The sequence below is a fragment of the Garra rufa genome, chromosome 7 (genome assembly GCF_049309525.1).
Source record: "Garra rufa chromosome 7, GarRuf1.0, whole genome shotgun sequence".
In the NCBI taxonomy this organism is placed as follows: domain Eukaryota; kingdom Metazoa; phylum Chordata; class Actinopteri; order Cypriniformes; family Cyprinidae; genus Garra; species Garra rufa.
This window is the reverse complement of record NC_133367.1, coordinates 25443556-25460614: the sequence shown is the minus strand read 5'-3', so window position 1 is coordinate 25460614 and position 17059 is coordinate 25443556. Positions and strand designations below refer to the sequence as shown.

General features: G+C 33.3%; 1 long non-coding RNA gene across 1 annotated transcript; it reads left to right on the top strand.

The window, feature by feature from the left end:
• The first annotated feature begins 8398 nt into the window (after positions 1-8398).
• LOC141338264 (uncharacterized) lies at positions 8399-13660 on the top strand. Its single transcript, XR_012355804.1, has 3 exons — positions 8399-8501; positions 12663-12710; positions 13103-13660. It is a non-coding gene; the product is annotated as an uncharacterized lncRNA (long non-coding RNA).
• The last annotated feature ends 3399 nt before the right edge of the window (positions 13661-17059 follow it).

The following is a 17059-nucleotide window of genomic DNA, read 5'->3' as shown; positions in this document are numbered from 1 at the left end:
CTTTGTATGGAATATTCACTATAGTATAAAAATACAGTCTATCGTAAAATAAATAAATAAATAATTTGGTAAGGAAAATAGTGAGGCTATTCTTAATATGATATAATATAAAAATAGCTTACAGTGTAAAAGAAATCTTGAACACAGGTTATAGTAAAAATATAGAAAATATATTGTACAAAAATATAGTCTATAGTATAAAAATGTAATATAATGTCATGTAATATAATAAATATATTTTAAAAAAATAGTCCATAGTATAAAAATATAATATAATGTGATGTAATATAATACAAATAAAAAAATAGTGCATAGTATAAAAATATAAACATGTACTAATATAATACAATATAAAAATAGTTTACAGTGTAAAAAACACAGGTTATAGTAAAAAATATAAAAGTCCATAGTATAAAAATATAAACATATACTAATATAATATATCATATCATATAATATAAAAATAGCTTACAATGTAAAAAATTTAAACAAAGGTATAATATAAAAATATTTGTATATTATAGTGCAAAAATTGTTTATAGTATAAAAATATAATATAAAGTGATGTAATAATACAAATATAAATTAAAGCTGCAAGCAGCGATGAACGGGCCCTCGCACCCGGGCTCACCGCCGACCGGTGGCTTTGGGAAAACAGCAAACGGTGGGCATTATGCTTTTAAAACAGTGAATGTAGGAAAAATAGATCAAAGTCACTTAAATGTGCCAAACCTCCTGCTGCCAGCTGGTGGCGCTATGCCTGTAACTGATTATTGGCATGTAGATGTGTTCAGGCCAGCACTTTCATCAAACATATGAAGTCTGGTGCAGATTGACCTTGGTAAGTTTAAGTTAGTGCAAGATATGATATATCCTGCTGTCAATAGGTGGCGCTATGATGATATCTGAATATTGGCCTTAAGATGTCTTCAGGCCAGGACTCTTATCAAACATGTGAAGTTTGAGGCAGATTGGACATTTTATGGCTGAGTTATAACAACTTCTATGTCCATGACCAAACATCAAACTTTGTCAGGCCACCACGGACATGCCCTTCAACGAAAACTCAAGATCTTCGCAATTTAACATCACTTAAGCCTTTTTATTAGACTGACCGATTTTAGTGTTGATCTGTATAAATCTCTTGGAGGAGTTTGTTGTAGAGTACAGCATGACACTTCCTGTTGCCAACAGGTGGCGCTATGACTATAACTGAATATGGGAATGTAGATGTCTTCAGGTCAGGAGTGTTATCACACATGTGAAGTTTGGGACAGATCGGACATTGTATGCCTGAGTTATAGAAACTTCCTTTTTCATGGCGAAACATCGAAATTTGCGAGACCGCTATGGACACGCCCTCCAATGAAAACTCTAGATCTTCACAATTTAACGTCACAAAGGGCTTTAGATTACACTCAGCAAATTTGGCGTTAATCCGGATAAATCTCTAGGAGGAGTTCGTTCAAGTACGAGGCCTGAAAATGGCAAAAATGACAAAATTTGCTGAGAAAATTAAAAATAACCGACTTCCTGTTGGGTGTCAAATTTTGCTCCAAGAGGCTTTTTTGTAGGTATTGGACCCTATTTTAAATAGTTACCATGTTTTAAGGTCTACAAGCATTTTTAGATATTATTTTAATAGTCTATAAGCATCTGTGAAATAATTATAAACAAATATATTGAAAATAAATACATATTAACTTAGTTGACTTTTTGGCCTTTTTGTATTTGTTTCTCATTCTAATCAAGTGAACTGAGCAGTATAATATAAATATAATTTATAAGATACTTTGTTCTATCAGTGAGAGTGTATATATGTATTTAAATCACATAATTTTTCCTTAAAAGATAAAAAAAATATTTTAATGCTCTTTAAGCACCTATACAAAATAATTATGTAAAAGTACACTGACAGTACAGTACATATCAACTGATTCTATGGATTATTGTCATTCTTATACACTGACAATGAGCTAAATAGCATTAGAGGTCAAACGATTCCTTATCTTATGAGGACCTCTAGTGTTCATCCCTGGTATTAGAGCTTTAATCTGACAAATTTATTTGACACTTTTAATGTTTTTGGGGCCTCTGAGCATGATAACATTTTGAAACTACGCGTATTTTTTTATGATGAGTAAGAATAATGCAATTTAAAGATATATGAAAATAACTCTTCATCTTTTTTATTGTTACTTTCATAAATCACCACATCAACACCGTTCAAGATATCCCAAAGCCGTTCACAATATAGGGAACATTTTCCCTATATTCTGAGGATGATGATAAGAACATGTAATTCATGATGATAACAAAATGTTATTATTGCTTGCTTTACGTCCACCACTTCTGTTTAAATGTCATCGTTACCTATCTGTTCCATTTGTGTGTGGACATTGCTTTGCAGGTGACTCCTGTTATAAGACATCACTCTTAAGCGCTACATAACTAAGAATCAATTAGGAAAACGGTGCCCAGTTGGCACATGCATTCACAGTAACCCTCTGCCAGTTTGGATTTAAAGTTTACAGAAATGAAAGGGTTACATTTTTAAATCAACACACAGACAAATACACACTAAATATACAACTTTACCATCCAGTTTCATTTGTTAACATTGTTAACATGAACAATAATAAATAGCATTTATTAATGTTAATTAATATTAACCTAAAAAAGTACTCATATATTGTTTAAAGGTAAATTTGTATCTTTTAACATAGTGTATGTACTGTGAATTAACATGAACATGAACACAGTTCATGTGGGTATACAACAATAAACAATAAAGTGCTCAATAAACGCTTCATTCTTTCAAAATATCTTTAAAAATCAAGTTGGGTATTGTAATGGGGCGATATATAAATATAACTCATCTTAAAATGGTACAATTTTCAGATGTTTTGAACAGATAACAGCAAAGTTTGTTTTGTTGTCAAAGTTTGTCTTGAAATTGTTAGTGTTTTTTTTTTATTGAATCAAAAATTTTAATTATGAAAATAAATGTCTATCAATGAAGATAAATCGCTCATGCTAAAAAGCTGTATTTTTCTTAATCTTTTGCTATGTGACTGAATAGGACAAGTTCATGGTACAGTTCAGTAAAAAATAAATAAAAAACAACAACTGCAATATACAAAGAATGAAAGAGTTTGTGACCCTTTATATTTTCTCAAAGATCAGACTCTCAAAGTTCAGACTTATTTATGCAGATTAAACTACAGCAATGTGCAATGTGCAAATTGCATCTTCCTCAAAGATGGTCTTAAGCAAAACAGCATGTTCCACTGGTCTCTCTCCCTTTCACCCCTCCCCCCTTCAGTCACTCTTAGTGTCAACACAGACTGTCAGCCCAGTGACAACAGTTTACTGATTTCTTTTTTTAATTTTCTTTAATTCATAGAAGCTTGAATAACTATGATATTACCAGCACTTGCTCATAATGATTAGATCTCTGTGTGAAAAAAGTTTTAAAGAGTTTGGATGCTGCACTTTAAAGATATAAAAAATTAGGGTTATGTTTTTTAAAAAATCACCACATCAACACCGTTCAAGATATCCCAAATCCGCTCGCAATTTAACATCTTCAGAATCTTCTCTTCATGTTAAAAAAGTTTGGTGTGAATACCTTGTTATTCTTAGAAGGAGTGTGAATTTGTTTACAGCCTGATTTTTCCAAAAATCCACATTCAAATCAAAATAGCCGGCTTCCTGTTGGTCTTAGCTAATGAGTTTGATTTAGAAAGTTGTCCAGATTGATGAGAACAATATATGTACAGAGTTTGGTGACTGTAGGAAAAACTAACCCCCCAACTTTTGTCAAAAGATGGCGCTATAGAGTGCCTGCTCCACGCCCATTTATGACCTTTTGCCAGTGTCTAACTATCATTAATATTGATGTGTGTGTTGAGTTTCATGAAATTCTAAACATGTTATCTGCTTCGAAAAGACAGGAATCTAATTTTAAAGTTTAACACGTTGCCATGGCAACAGCATTTGATTTATCATCGTACCCTTTACATATTCTTATCGGCCGTGTTTTGACATTATTTTGATGAAGTTTGAAGAAAATCAAGTAAAATTAAGAGGCTGATTTCAACGCATTTTGAAAATGACACGCTTCCTGCTACCAGTTGGTGGCGCTATAACTTTGACTCATAATAGTCACATTTATGGAATCGGCATCATACAACGAACAATCTGGTGAAGTTTCATCAGAATCAGGCAATGTGTGCAACAGTTATTAGACACTTCCTGTTTCTCATTTCTCGCCATAACTTTGTCGCCTTGCCACGGCCAAACCGTTCGAGATATCAAAAATCCCCTCGCAATTTAGCGTCCCCAATGTCTTGAGATCATGCTGACCGAGTTTGGTGACAATCGTATGGAAATCCTGGGAGGAGTACGTTAAATTCCAGAGCATGCGCTTTTTAAACAGCCCTAAATATCTCACTTCCTGTTGCGTTAAGATAATGACATAGAGTACAAAAGTTGTTCAGCTCAATGAGTTCTATATGTGTACCGAGTTTCATATGTGTACGTTCAAGTATGTGTGCTATATGGCCCTAAAAATTCCAGGGGGCGCTGTAGAGTCCCCTTGCCACGCCCCGGTACCAGCCTCTGTGACGTCCTGATGGCCGCAGATTCCGACATGTGTGCAAATTTTCAAGAGTTTTTGAGCATGTTAAGACCCCCTTAAGTGCCCGGAAGGTTAACAAAAAAAAAAAAAAATTAAAGCTGCGAGCAGCGATGAACGGGCCCTCGCACTCGGGCTCATCGTTGATCGGTGGCTTTAGGAAAACAGCAAACGGTGGGCATTGTGCTTTTAATACAGTAAATGTAGGAAAAATAGATCAAAGTCACTTAAATGTGCCAAACTTCCTGTTGCCAGCTGGTGGCGCTATGCCTATAGTTGATTAGTGGCATGTAGATGTGTTCAGGGCAGTTCTTTCATCAAATATATGAAGTTTGGTGCAGATTGACTTTGGTATGTTTGAGTTAGAGCAAGATATGATATATCCTACTGGTAATAGGTGGCGCTGTGATTATAATAGAATATTGGCTTTAAGATGTGTTTAGGCCAGGACTCTTATCGAACATGTGGAGTTTGAGGCAGATTGGACATTTTATGGCTGAGTTATAACAAGTTTTATATCCATGGCGAGACTTTGAAATTTGTCTGTTTGGTGCGGACATGCCCTTCAACGAAAACTCAAGGTCTTCACAATTAACATCTCTAAAGCCTTTAGATTAGACTTTTTGATTTTGGTGTTGATTTGTATCTTTTAACCTTAGTTTTTGTACTGTGAATTAACATGAATGTGAACACACAGTCAATGTGGGTGTACAGCAATACACAATAAAGTGCTATATAAACATTTCATTCAAGTTGAGTATTGTAATGTTTTGAATAGATAACAGCAAAGTTTGTTTTTTTGTCAAAGTTTGTATTGTAATTTTTAATTTAAATTTTATATTCAATTAACACTATGAAAATTATTTTCTAACAATCAAGATAAATTACTCATGCTATTTATTTATTATTAAAAGTGGAATTTTTGTAATATTTTGCTATGTGACTATATAGGAAAAGTTAATGGTACAGAAATGGTGCAAAAAACAAACAATGAAAGACTTTGTGTCACTTTATTTTTTTTGATCAGACTCTCAATGATCAGTATGTTTAGGAACAGAATGAAAGATGGGCAGTATGGTTTTAAGACATGAAATTGCATGGTGATGTAAATTAAAGATACATGATTTAGTCAGTGTTGCAAAAGGACTTTAGGGATGTATGTTGTAAGAGGAAGTTTTGAATATGTGAAGTATTGTAGGTTAAAAATGTGTTGTACAAGGATGTTTTAACATGTAATGTATTTGTGGTGTTTACACATGAAAATGACAGAAATTAAGCGATTAGTGGAAATGAGTTGACAATATATGTGTTTGTTTTATTTGTGTATTAAATAGAAAAGTTAAATGCAAGAATGAGTCACAGGGTTTTAAATAAAGTGTAAGACAATTTATTGTTTCAGAAAGAGACAAAATGTAATGGACATTTTTGGGAACAAGAAAAAGTTTCATATGATTTTTAAACATGTTTAGTTTGGGTTGTAAAGCGGCAAAAGTGCCAGAGGAACTGCTGAAAGTATGTAAAAAGTTTGTGTTTTCCTTGTTGGTTAAGGTGAAGCCCATCATGTTTGTAGAGCTGGTGGATTATTTTTCGATGTTTGAGGAATGGTTTTGTTGTGTTTAGAAAGATGATGTTGTTGGTTTGCATTGTCCAGCGGTGTAGCATGGCGTTGTATTGTTTCACTGTTGTTTTTGTTGTTGAGTTATCTGTAAGTCGTGGCAAGACAGCACTTATTGCAAAATACAGAATGTGGGGATTTGCTTGTGAGATTAAATTTATTAGTGCTTTCATTTGTTGAAGAATCAGCGACGGAGGTGAGCCACTTGCAATGTCATTTGTTCCGATGTGGAGTAGTACCACTGCATTGTTGTGTATTGTGTCAAAGTGGTATATGTGTTGTTTAGAAGACCTCTCAAGAGTAGTGCCTGGATGGACCCAACATTTTGCAGCTGGTAGGTAATTCTCAATACCTCGACACATGGAGTCTGTCAGCAAGCAGACTTGTAGTTCTGTGGGAGTGAAGGAAAAATGTGTTAATTGTATTGTGATTTGTATAGTTAATTATGTAATGAAGCAAGATTGTATTGTATAGTCTTACTAGTCTAAGTATGTATTGCTTACCTTGTGGTACTAGGAAAGTTCTTTTGCTGATTGTAGTAGTTATTGCTGTGTTTTCTGTTGAGAGGCAGAGAAGTTAGTGAATTTGAGAGGACAAGTATGTATAAAGTCACAGAAGCTGTATGAAATTTGGTATTATTAATGTTAAGTTACCTTGTTGTTCCATAGTTGGCTTTAGGTTTATCAGTTGAAGCACGAGCAGTGTGTAAGGTTGGCTTTTAGAGAAATTTTAGTTTGGTTGGTCTTTAAAGTAGCAGTGAACAATAAGGGGTGGAGCTAAAATAATGTGGGCAGGGTGGGGACAGTGTTAAGTGTGCAAGTATTGTGCTAAAGCTGTGTTATTTTAGTTATGTATGAAATGTTTTTATTGTTTATTTGTAATGTTTGTAAATAGTAGCTGTAGTGTATAAGGAAAAAAGTAAGTGGTTACAAGACGTGTATGGATATAGTTAAAAGTATAAATTTAGTGTAGTTGTGATGATGGTTGCTGTGAGTATAGTTATAAGAGATAAAATATGGATAGTTGAAGGCAGTGTAAATTAATTATATAGTAAGAGATAATTTATGAAAAGTAACATGGAAGATAGATATATATCTATAAAACAATGTGCTAGTAATATGTAACTTTTATGTGTTTTAAGGGTATTACAAATATGCAATATTTTGTAATGTGTTGTGATGAAAGCTTAGTATACATAAGGAAGAATTGTTTGTATGTGAATAGAAAACTATTTTTGAAAAAGGTATTGTGTGGGAAGAAATGAAGTAGAAAGAAAGGGTAAACTGGATTGTTGTATATTTGTAGAAGTTTTTATGCATGTATGCACAAAAAGGGAAATGGCATTTTGACAAGAGAACAGGATTGTATGAGAAGTGTTATAGGGTGGATTGTATATCAATGTTATAACACAAAAGGGGATCTGAAGGAATGTGTGTCTCTTTGTAAGCAAATAAACCTAATGCAATGCTGAAAGAAAAAATAGTATAGTGTAGTTAAGGTGATTGCAAAAAGTATAAAAAGGGTGTCATCTGAAGAGTGAAAAATGTGATGGTGATGTGTTAACAATGTAAGTAAAAAAATATGTTTAATTTTGATTTTAATGAATGTGCTGTTTGTTTAAATAAGTGGTAAATAAACTTGGTGAAGTGTAATAATAGTTTTTATAATGTTGTAGTTGTAAATGTAGGGAAGTTGTGTATATATTAGTGAATTTTGTTATATGCAAGTTATTTGTGTTTGGTAATGAGAGAAGTTAAGAGTAAATCAAAATAGTATAGTATTATAGTATGATATTACTATGAATATGATATATTTAAACTGTAAGATTAATAGGTAAATGCAATCACAGAAATACAACCCAGGCTCATTGGCAATACGTGACTCTGCCTACATTTCTGCAGAACCTGAAATACGTATCTCCAGGTACATTTGGCTGCACTTTTCGGGTGAACCGTCCACTAGAGGCGCTAATGTGTATTGTTTTCCTCCGTTTTAAATACACGTTTATTAAAGGCTAGAAAGCAAATTAAACAGTGCTCGGTCTTCTCAGCATACAAAACGTTTGTATTAAACTTGTTAATTCCACATTTTTAAGGTGCCAAAGACACACGTTTCGTCTGGATTTATCCTTTAACTTCGATGGAGAGCAGTTGCGTACAAATACCACGCAGCATCTTCTACGGCAATTACGTCACCAGCGAGGCTCAGTTCGACCAGTTCACCTGATACGTGTACACCTTCAAGCAGGTAAGTGACCGCAACAATCTTTTCATTATTTTAATTATTTCAGTGTTTCTGCATCACTTCCATGGGGTCATGTGTTAAAACGGAAGCTTAGTGGAACAGTTAGCACGGCTGCTAACGTTAGCCTACGATTGACATTAGCCTAAGCATACCACTGTAACTGTAGTTTTACTATAGTATTTGTAGGATATGCACACTAACCACTAGCTTACTATGGTTTTACCACTGTAACCGTAGTTTACTGTGGTATTTGTAGTATAAGCACAGTAAACACAACTCTTACTATGGTTTTACCACTGTAACTGTAGTTTTACTATAGTATTTTTAGTATAAGCACGGTAAACACAATGCTTACTATGGTTTTACCACTGTAACCGTAGTTTTACTATAGTATTTTTAGTATAAGCACAGTAAACACAATGCTTACTATGGTTTTACCACTGTAACCGTAGTTTACTGTGGTATTTGTAGTATATGCACAGTAAATACAACGCTTACTATGGTTTTACCACTGTAACCTTAGTTTACTGTGGTATTTGTAGTATATGCACAGTAAATACAACGCTTACTATGGTTTTACCACTGTAACTGTAGTTTTACTATAGTATTTGTAGTATATGCACACTAACCACTAGCTTACTATGGTTTTACCACTGTAACTGTAGTTTTACTATAGTATTTGTAGTATATGCACACTAACCACTAGCTTACTATGGTTTTACCACTGTAACTGTAGTTTTACTATAGTATTTGTAGTATATGCACACTAACCACTAGCTTACTATGGTTTTACCACTGTAACTGTAGTTTTACTATAGTATTTTTAGTATAAGCACAGTAAATACAATGCTTACTATGGTTTTACCACTGTAACTGTAGTTTTACTATAGTATTTTTAGTATAAGCACAGTAAACACAATGCTTACTATGGTTTTACCACTGTAACCGTAGTTTTACTATAGTATTTTTAGTATAAGCACAGTAAACACAACGCTTACTATGGTTTTACCACTGTAACCGTAGTTTTACTGTTGTATTTGTAGTATAAGCACAGTAAATACAACGCTTACTATGGTTTTACCACTGTAACTGTAGTTTTACTATAGTATTTGTAGTATATGCACACTAACCACTAGCTTACTATGGTTTTACCACTGTAACCGTAGTTTTACTATAGTATTTGTAGTATATGCACACTAACCACTAGCTTACTATGGTTTTACCACTGTAACCGTAGTTTTACTATAGTATTTGTAGGATATGCACACTAACCACTAGCTTACTATGGTTTTACCACTGTAACCATAGTTTTACTGTGGTATTTGTAGTATATGCACACTAACCACTAGCTTACTATGGTTTTACCACTGTAACCGTAGTTTTACTGTGGTATTTGTAGTATAAGCACAGTAAACACAACTCTAACTATGGTTTTACCACTGTAACTGTAGTTTTACTATAGTATTTTTAGTATAAACACAGAAAACACAACACTTACTATGGTTTTACCACTGTAATTGTAGTTTTACTATAGTATTTGTAGTATATGCACACTAACCACTAGCTTACTATGGTTTTACCACTGTAACTGTAGTTTTACTATAGTATTTGTAGTATATGCACACTAACCACTAGCTTACTATGGTTTTACCACTGTAACCGTAGTTTTACTGTGGTATTTGTAGTATAAGCACAGTAAACACAACTCTAACTATGGTTTTACCACTGTAACTGTAGTTTTACTATAGTATTTTTAGTATAAACACAGAAAACACAACACTTACTATGGTTTTACCACTGTAATTGTAGTTTTACTATAGTATTTGTAGTATATGCACACTAACCACTAGCTTACTATGGTTTTACCACTGTAACTGTAGTTTTACTATAGTATTTGTAGGATATGCACACTAACCACTAGCTTACTATGGTTTTACCACTGTAACTGTAGTTTTACTATAGTATTTGTAGTATAAGCACAGTAAACACAACTCTAACTATGGTTTTACCACTGTAACCGTAGTTTTACTGTTGTATTTGTAGTATAAGCACAGTAAACACAACTCTAACTATGGTTTTACCACTGTAACCGTAGTTTTAGTATAGTATTTGTAGTATAAGCACAGCAAACACAACTCTAACTATGGTTTTACCACTGTAACCGTAGTTTTACTGTTGTATTTGTAGTATAAGCACAGTAAACACAACTCTAACTATGGTTTTACCACTGTAACCGTAGTTTTAGTATAGTATTTGTAGTATAAGCACAGTAAACACAACTCTAACTATGGTTTTACCACTGTAACCGTAGTTTTAGTATAGTATTTGTAGTATAAGCACAGCAAACACAACTCTAACTATGGTTTTACCACTGTAACCGTAGTTTTACTGTTGTATTTGTAGTATAAGCACAGTAAACACAACTCTAACTATGGTTTTACCACTGTAACCGTAGTTTTAGTATAGTATTTGTAGTATAAGCACAGCAAACACAACTCTAACTATGGTTTTACCACTGTAACCGTAGTTTTACTGTTGTATTTGTAGTATAAGCACAGTAAACACAACTCTAACTATGGTTTTACCACTGTAACCGTAGTTTTAGTATAGTATTTGTAGTATAAGCACAGCAAACACAACTCTAACTATGGTTTTACCACTGTAACCGTAGTTTTACTGTTGTATTTGTAGTATAAGCACAGTAAACACAACTCTAACTATGGTTTTACCACTGTAACCGTAGTTTTAGTATAGTATTTGTAGTATAAGCACAGTAAACACAACTCTTACTATGGTTTTACCACTGTAACTGTAGTTTTAGTATAGTATTTTTAGTATAAGCACAGTAAACACAACTCTTACTATGGTTTTACCACTGTAACTGTAGTTTTAGTATAGTATTTTTAGTATAAGCACAGTAAACACAACTCTTACTATGGTTTTACCACTGTAACTGTAGTTTTAGTATAGTATTTTTAGTATAAGCACAGTAAACACAACTCTAACTATGGTTTTACCACTGTAACTGTAGTTTTAGTATAGTATTTTTAGTATAAGCACAGTAAACACAACTCTTACTATGGTTTTACCACTGTAACTGTAGTTTTAGTATAGTATTTTTAGTATAAGCACAGTAAACACAACTCTAACTATGGTTTTACCACTGTAACTGTAGTTTTAGTATAGTATTTGTAGTATAAGCACAGCAAACACAACTCTAACTATGGTTTTACCACTGTAACTGTAGTTTTAGTATAGTATTTTTAGTATAAGCACAGTAAACACAACTCTTACTATGGTTTTACCACTGTAACTGTAGTTTTAGTATAGTATTTTTAGTATAAGCACAGTAAACACAACTCTTACTATGGTTTTACCACTGTAACTGTAGTTTTAGTATAGTATTTTTAGTATAAGCACAGTAAACACAACTCTAACTATGGTTTTACCACTGTAACTGTAGTTTTAGTATAGTATTTTTAGTATAAGCACAGTAAACACAACTCTTACTATGGTTTTACCACTGTAACTGTAGTTTTAGTATAGTATTTTTAGTATAAGCACAGTAAACACAACTCTAACTATGGTTTTACCACTGTAACTGTAGTTTTAGTATAGTATTTGTAGTATAAGCACAGCAAACACAACTCTAACTATGGTTTTACCACTGTAACTGTAGTTTTAGTATAGTATTTTTAGTATAAGCACAGTAAACACAACTCTTACTATGGTTTTACCACTGTAACTGTAGTTTTAGTATAGTATTTTTAGTATAAGCACAGTAAACACAACTCTTACTATGGTTTTACCACTGTAACTGTAGTTTTAGTATAGTATTTTTAGTATAAGCACAGTAAACACAACTCTTACTATGGTTTTACCACTGTAACTGTAGTTTTAGTATAGTATTTTTAGTATAAGCACAGTAAACACAACTCTAACTATGGTTTTACCACTGTAACTGTAGTTTTAGTATAGTATTTTTAGTATAAGCACAGTAAACACAACTCTTACTATGGTTTTACCTGAGTAACCGTAGTTTTACTTTTGTAACTGTGATTTTACAGTGTACTATTTGTAAAGCACAGTAACCACAATGCCTACCACACTTTTAAATGTTTTTTGTGAAGTATTTGTAATTCAGTATTTGTTTCTGTCTTGCAGTTATGTCAGATCACCTTCTCCAGCAGCTCTTTTAAGAAGCCATCTCTGGTAAAAGCCATCACTGTATGAACTGTAATCCATAATTAATTTACATATAGTTTTTCTCTCTCTCTCTTTCTGTGGTTCATCATGACATTTTTAAAATCTCATAATTTTGACCAATTCTGTCAGAAAGCTGCTAGAATGAACAGGGAACTTGAACTCAAAGCTCCCAATGCTGATCTTGAAGAAGCTGTGAAAGAGGCTGAAAAGTCCTTCTATGATTCAATCTTTCACAGTAATGTTGAAGACATTTAGCTATAACTGATTTGCTTTAATCAACACATCCTTGTTGTTAGTGTTAATAATACCTTTCCTTACAGTCCTTCCTCTCAAATATTTTGGTCACAGATTTTGTTTAACACATTGTCTCAACATGTGTGTATTTCTCTTTGTTTCAGGGTAAAGGGAAGACTAAAGGAAGGCCTGTCATGGGATTTGAATTGGGCCATGTTGTGCATTTCTGGAAAAGACCAAAAGCAAAGGCAAACATTCCAATGGTATGTCAATGTTGGTCTGAGCACCTGGACTGAACTGTACTGCAGTTACATTTTGCACAGCATCTGTACATACCCTACAGCCCCATCAGAAACAACAACCAACAAAGTGTCATGTCGAAGTATTAATAATTCATACAATTTACCAAGCCAGCAAATGTATATGATATTGTACAAGTGTACTCATATAAAATTCTATGATTTTTCACTTGTACTTGTGTCATTGGCCATTGCCTCAACTCTAATGTTAATTGTGTCCATTGTAAGTAGTCAGAGTGTTTATACCAATCCAGTTTATATTAAGTCCATCATATTCTCTCTATATTAACCTTTACAAATTTTCACTGCCTCTTCCTGTTCTAACAGTACATGATATCTGCCCACACCTCAGAGTCTGCCTTTCTTTCTATGTTGATTTTTATTTAACACATCTGTCTAAGAAGCACAAGTCTGGAAATGCTAGTTTATCTTGACACAAATCAGATCATTAGTAAATTTGGCCAAATCAGATTGCTTAAAGCTGTCCTTACCAAGAGCAAGAACAACAATAAGAACTATTTTAGCATCCACACCAACTGACGATAGCGTTCTGTTTACTGTTATACATGCTACAGTCATCTGCCATCTGTTGTCAATGTTTTTGTTGTTCATCATGTGATAAATTCTCTTTCTTCCTGTCTTGCAGGATTTCTTGAAGACTACTTATGTATATACATATAGTGATAGTGACAGGAGTGCCCACAGTAGAGATGGGAGTGTTGACTGTAGAGGAGAAAGTCAAATAATAATAATATTATAATTGTTATTAACCAGTAATTTGTCTTGCATTTAGTCACAATAGAAGCAAACAACGATTACAGGAGAGATATATTTTAAAGGTAATAATTGTAAAATATTGAAATATTGTTCTAATCATTGTTTGCCTATTAGTTTGTTAAACAGAAGCATTGAATATTAGTTGGCATCTTAACATTTTCTGCAAACAAATTCTCTTTTTGTTTTTGACTATTAGACAATCTTTTTAAGGGGTTTTCTATTGCCTATTTCTTAATTACCTCTATGCAAATGCATTTCAAATACAATCAACTGCTTGTTTTGTCTTTTTTTTTTCCGTAATGGCACAAACTGGAAAGAGAGAATGCTTCTTCTGGGCACTTTTTATCTGTGAAAAGTTTGATATGTCAATAAACATTGGGAAATGACTACAAAATGTGTGATTCATTATTTTTTATTATTCTTATAGTTCATCTGGCAGGTCTAAGAATTGCAATTTTGTAAGGTCCATTTCCAGGAAACAGAAGTGATTAATTGTTTACCCTTAATACACTGTAAATGTTACAGAAGCACAATTAAACAGTAGAAAAAAGCTTCATGTTTAATCATTAGAGGTGCATGTTTTTTGTTTTGAAAGCAAATGAAACATTTTGAATTATTGTTCACAGCAATTTATATCAAAGTTTTGAGTTTAAATATTGTACATAAATTTATGTTAGTGTGAACATAATTTATTATGGGAACCATTATGCCCTTATTTTAAAAAATAAAATAAAATAATCCTGGTAATCAATAAATCTATTGCTGCATCAAGTTAACCAAACTATCCAATCTGTTGTTCCAGTTTTATGTTGAGTGGGGGAAAATAAATATTGAACTGATTATCTGTATTTGCCACAAGAACCCGGAAGATCATGTCATAAATGACCATATTTGGACAAGCAAACGAGACGACTCTGTTCAATTTGGTTGCCATTTGGAACTCGCTGTGATTGGACTATCTTTTAATCCAAATGAAAAACAACGCTTAATGTTACAAAGTCCGTGTTGCTCTTATTACATCAGTAATACCTTCAGTTAACAACGAAGTGTTGCTATGTTGTGAGAACTTCCTAATTTACCGAGATCGTAACCCTAACCCTAAGCAGATCTTAATTAAACTACAAATAACAGCGCCATTTTTTTCGTGTTATATAGATAGAATGGCAGAGGTTTGTGGGTAATGTAGTTTAAAATGTTTATTATTAAAATAGTGGAAAATGCAATCTTTTTTGAACAAAGGTTTATCTAAACAAGTACACTGTGCAGATTTCTATGACATATTTCAGAGGCATGCTGAAATTTGGTTTTTTACTAAGATCATTTTTTAAAACACCTTTATACCACTTTTCCATGAATGTTTGAAAACTGTGTCCAACAATATGTAATTAACATAGCATAAGTAGTTGTCCTGCCAATTTTCTCTTTGACATTATAATCAGACACTGATTTACAGCCATTTGAAATGTTCATTTTTTTGCTCTTCCATGGGACTCTACTGGGCCCCTGGGGATTGAAGGGCAGTCAAAACACACAAACCTATTCTCATCATGGACAGCACACTGTGCTGAGTCACATTTTTTAGATTGTCTTTTCAAAAATTTGCCAATATGTAAGTTGAAAGTCATAGTTTTCTTAGAATAAGAATAGACATTTCCTAATTGAATTGTGTCTATTTATTTCATTAGATCAGGAGCAAGAATTGAGTGATGACAGGAAATGAAGACACCAGTTTAAACAATCAATACATATTGTGACACTTCTTTGTACTATCACACAATGTCAGTGTGTCATTCAGTAAGACAAGGTACAGACCGTGTGGTTTATGCAAAAGCTATACAATTCATGCAATGCAAAGGATCATAATATAAAAGACATCATTTGTATCTTTGTGTCAAATATTCCTCATCTTTGTCCATCTTTGCAAAACATCAGTAATGTGCATGCTCATCTTATTTATTATACAGTACAGGATTGATGTTGATCTTTCCCTGGTCCATCACCCTCAGCTGTGCATAAAGTGCCTGTAGCAATATACTGTAGTCCATGCAGTCTCTTCTAATGAATCTTTCAGCCTTGCCTTCATGTATTGAATGTCATTAATATGACCAAATGTCGCATCTTAATTAAAACACTCATGGTAATTATGTGTATTGTTTACACAATTAAATGGTGTATTTACCAAACAACATTCCTAATAAAGAATATTTACCATACTTTATTATCCAATACTTTGTGCTACATCATAAAGACAGCTAAAGTAGCCTATTAAGACAAATGATATTCAGGAGAAATAAAAATGCGTTATGTTAAAACCATATTATTTTAACCAGATGAAACCTCCCAAATGCATGCATGGTTAAATGTCTTGAGCATCATAGAATCACATTCAGTTTCCTGCTCAGAGCTCTCTTGGTTTTCTTCCTCTTGCTTGCTTATCCATATCCCTATCTTAATAATCTCCTTCCATGTTATGAACAATTTGAAGTTGTTATCCAGCACACTGCAGTACAACTGACAAACAAAAGACATGTGACCAATTTAAATCATATCACTTTATTGTCACAATACCATGATCACATGGTACAGGCGGTGACATTTTTTTGTGAAAACTGCAGCATGAAAGTATAGACAACAAATGTTCAATGTAGGCAACACACACATATAAGGGACTCAATACAGGTAGAGAACAATAAGGTAAATAGTATGCTATACACAGAGAGCATGAAATTAAAACAATAATCACAGTACGCATACCTTTGCAGTGCAGTGTGGAATGAATCAGTTCAAACAGAATGTCATGGTGCAGAATAATAGCCAGTTAGAGTCCAGACAGTGCAACTGATAGAGAGCAGTGCAACTGAGCTTGATGTGCTGTGTATTGTTTCTGGTATAAGTTCAGTGCAGTCTAATTGTCAGTGGAAAAATGTGTCTGCTGGTGCAGGTTCTGCAATAACTTCTGCTTGATGGTAACGATGAGAACAATCCATGGCTCTGGTGGCTGGAGTCTCTGATGGTCCTGTGCTTTCCTCAAACACCAACTGATGT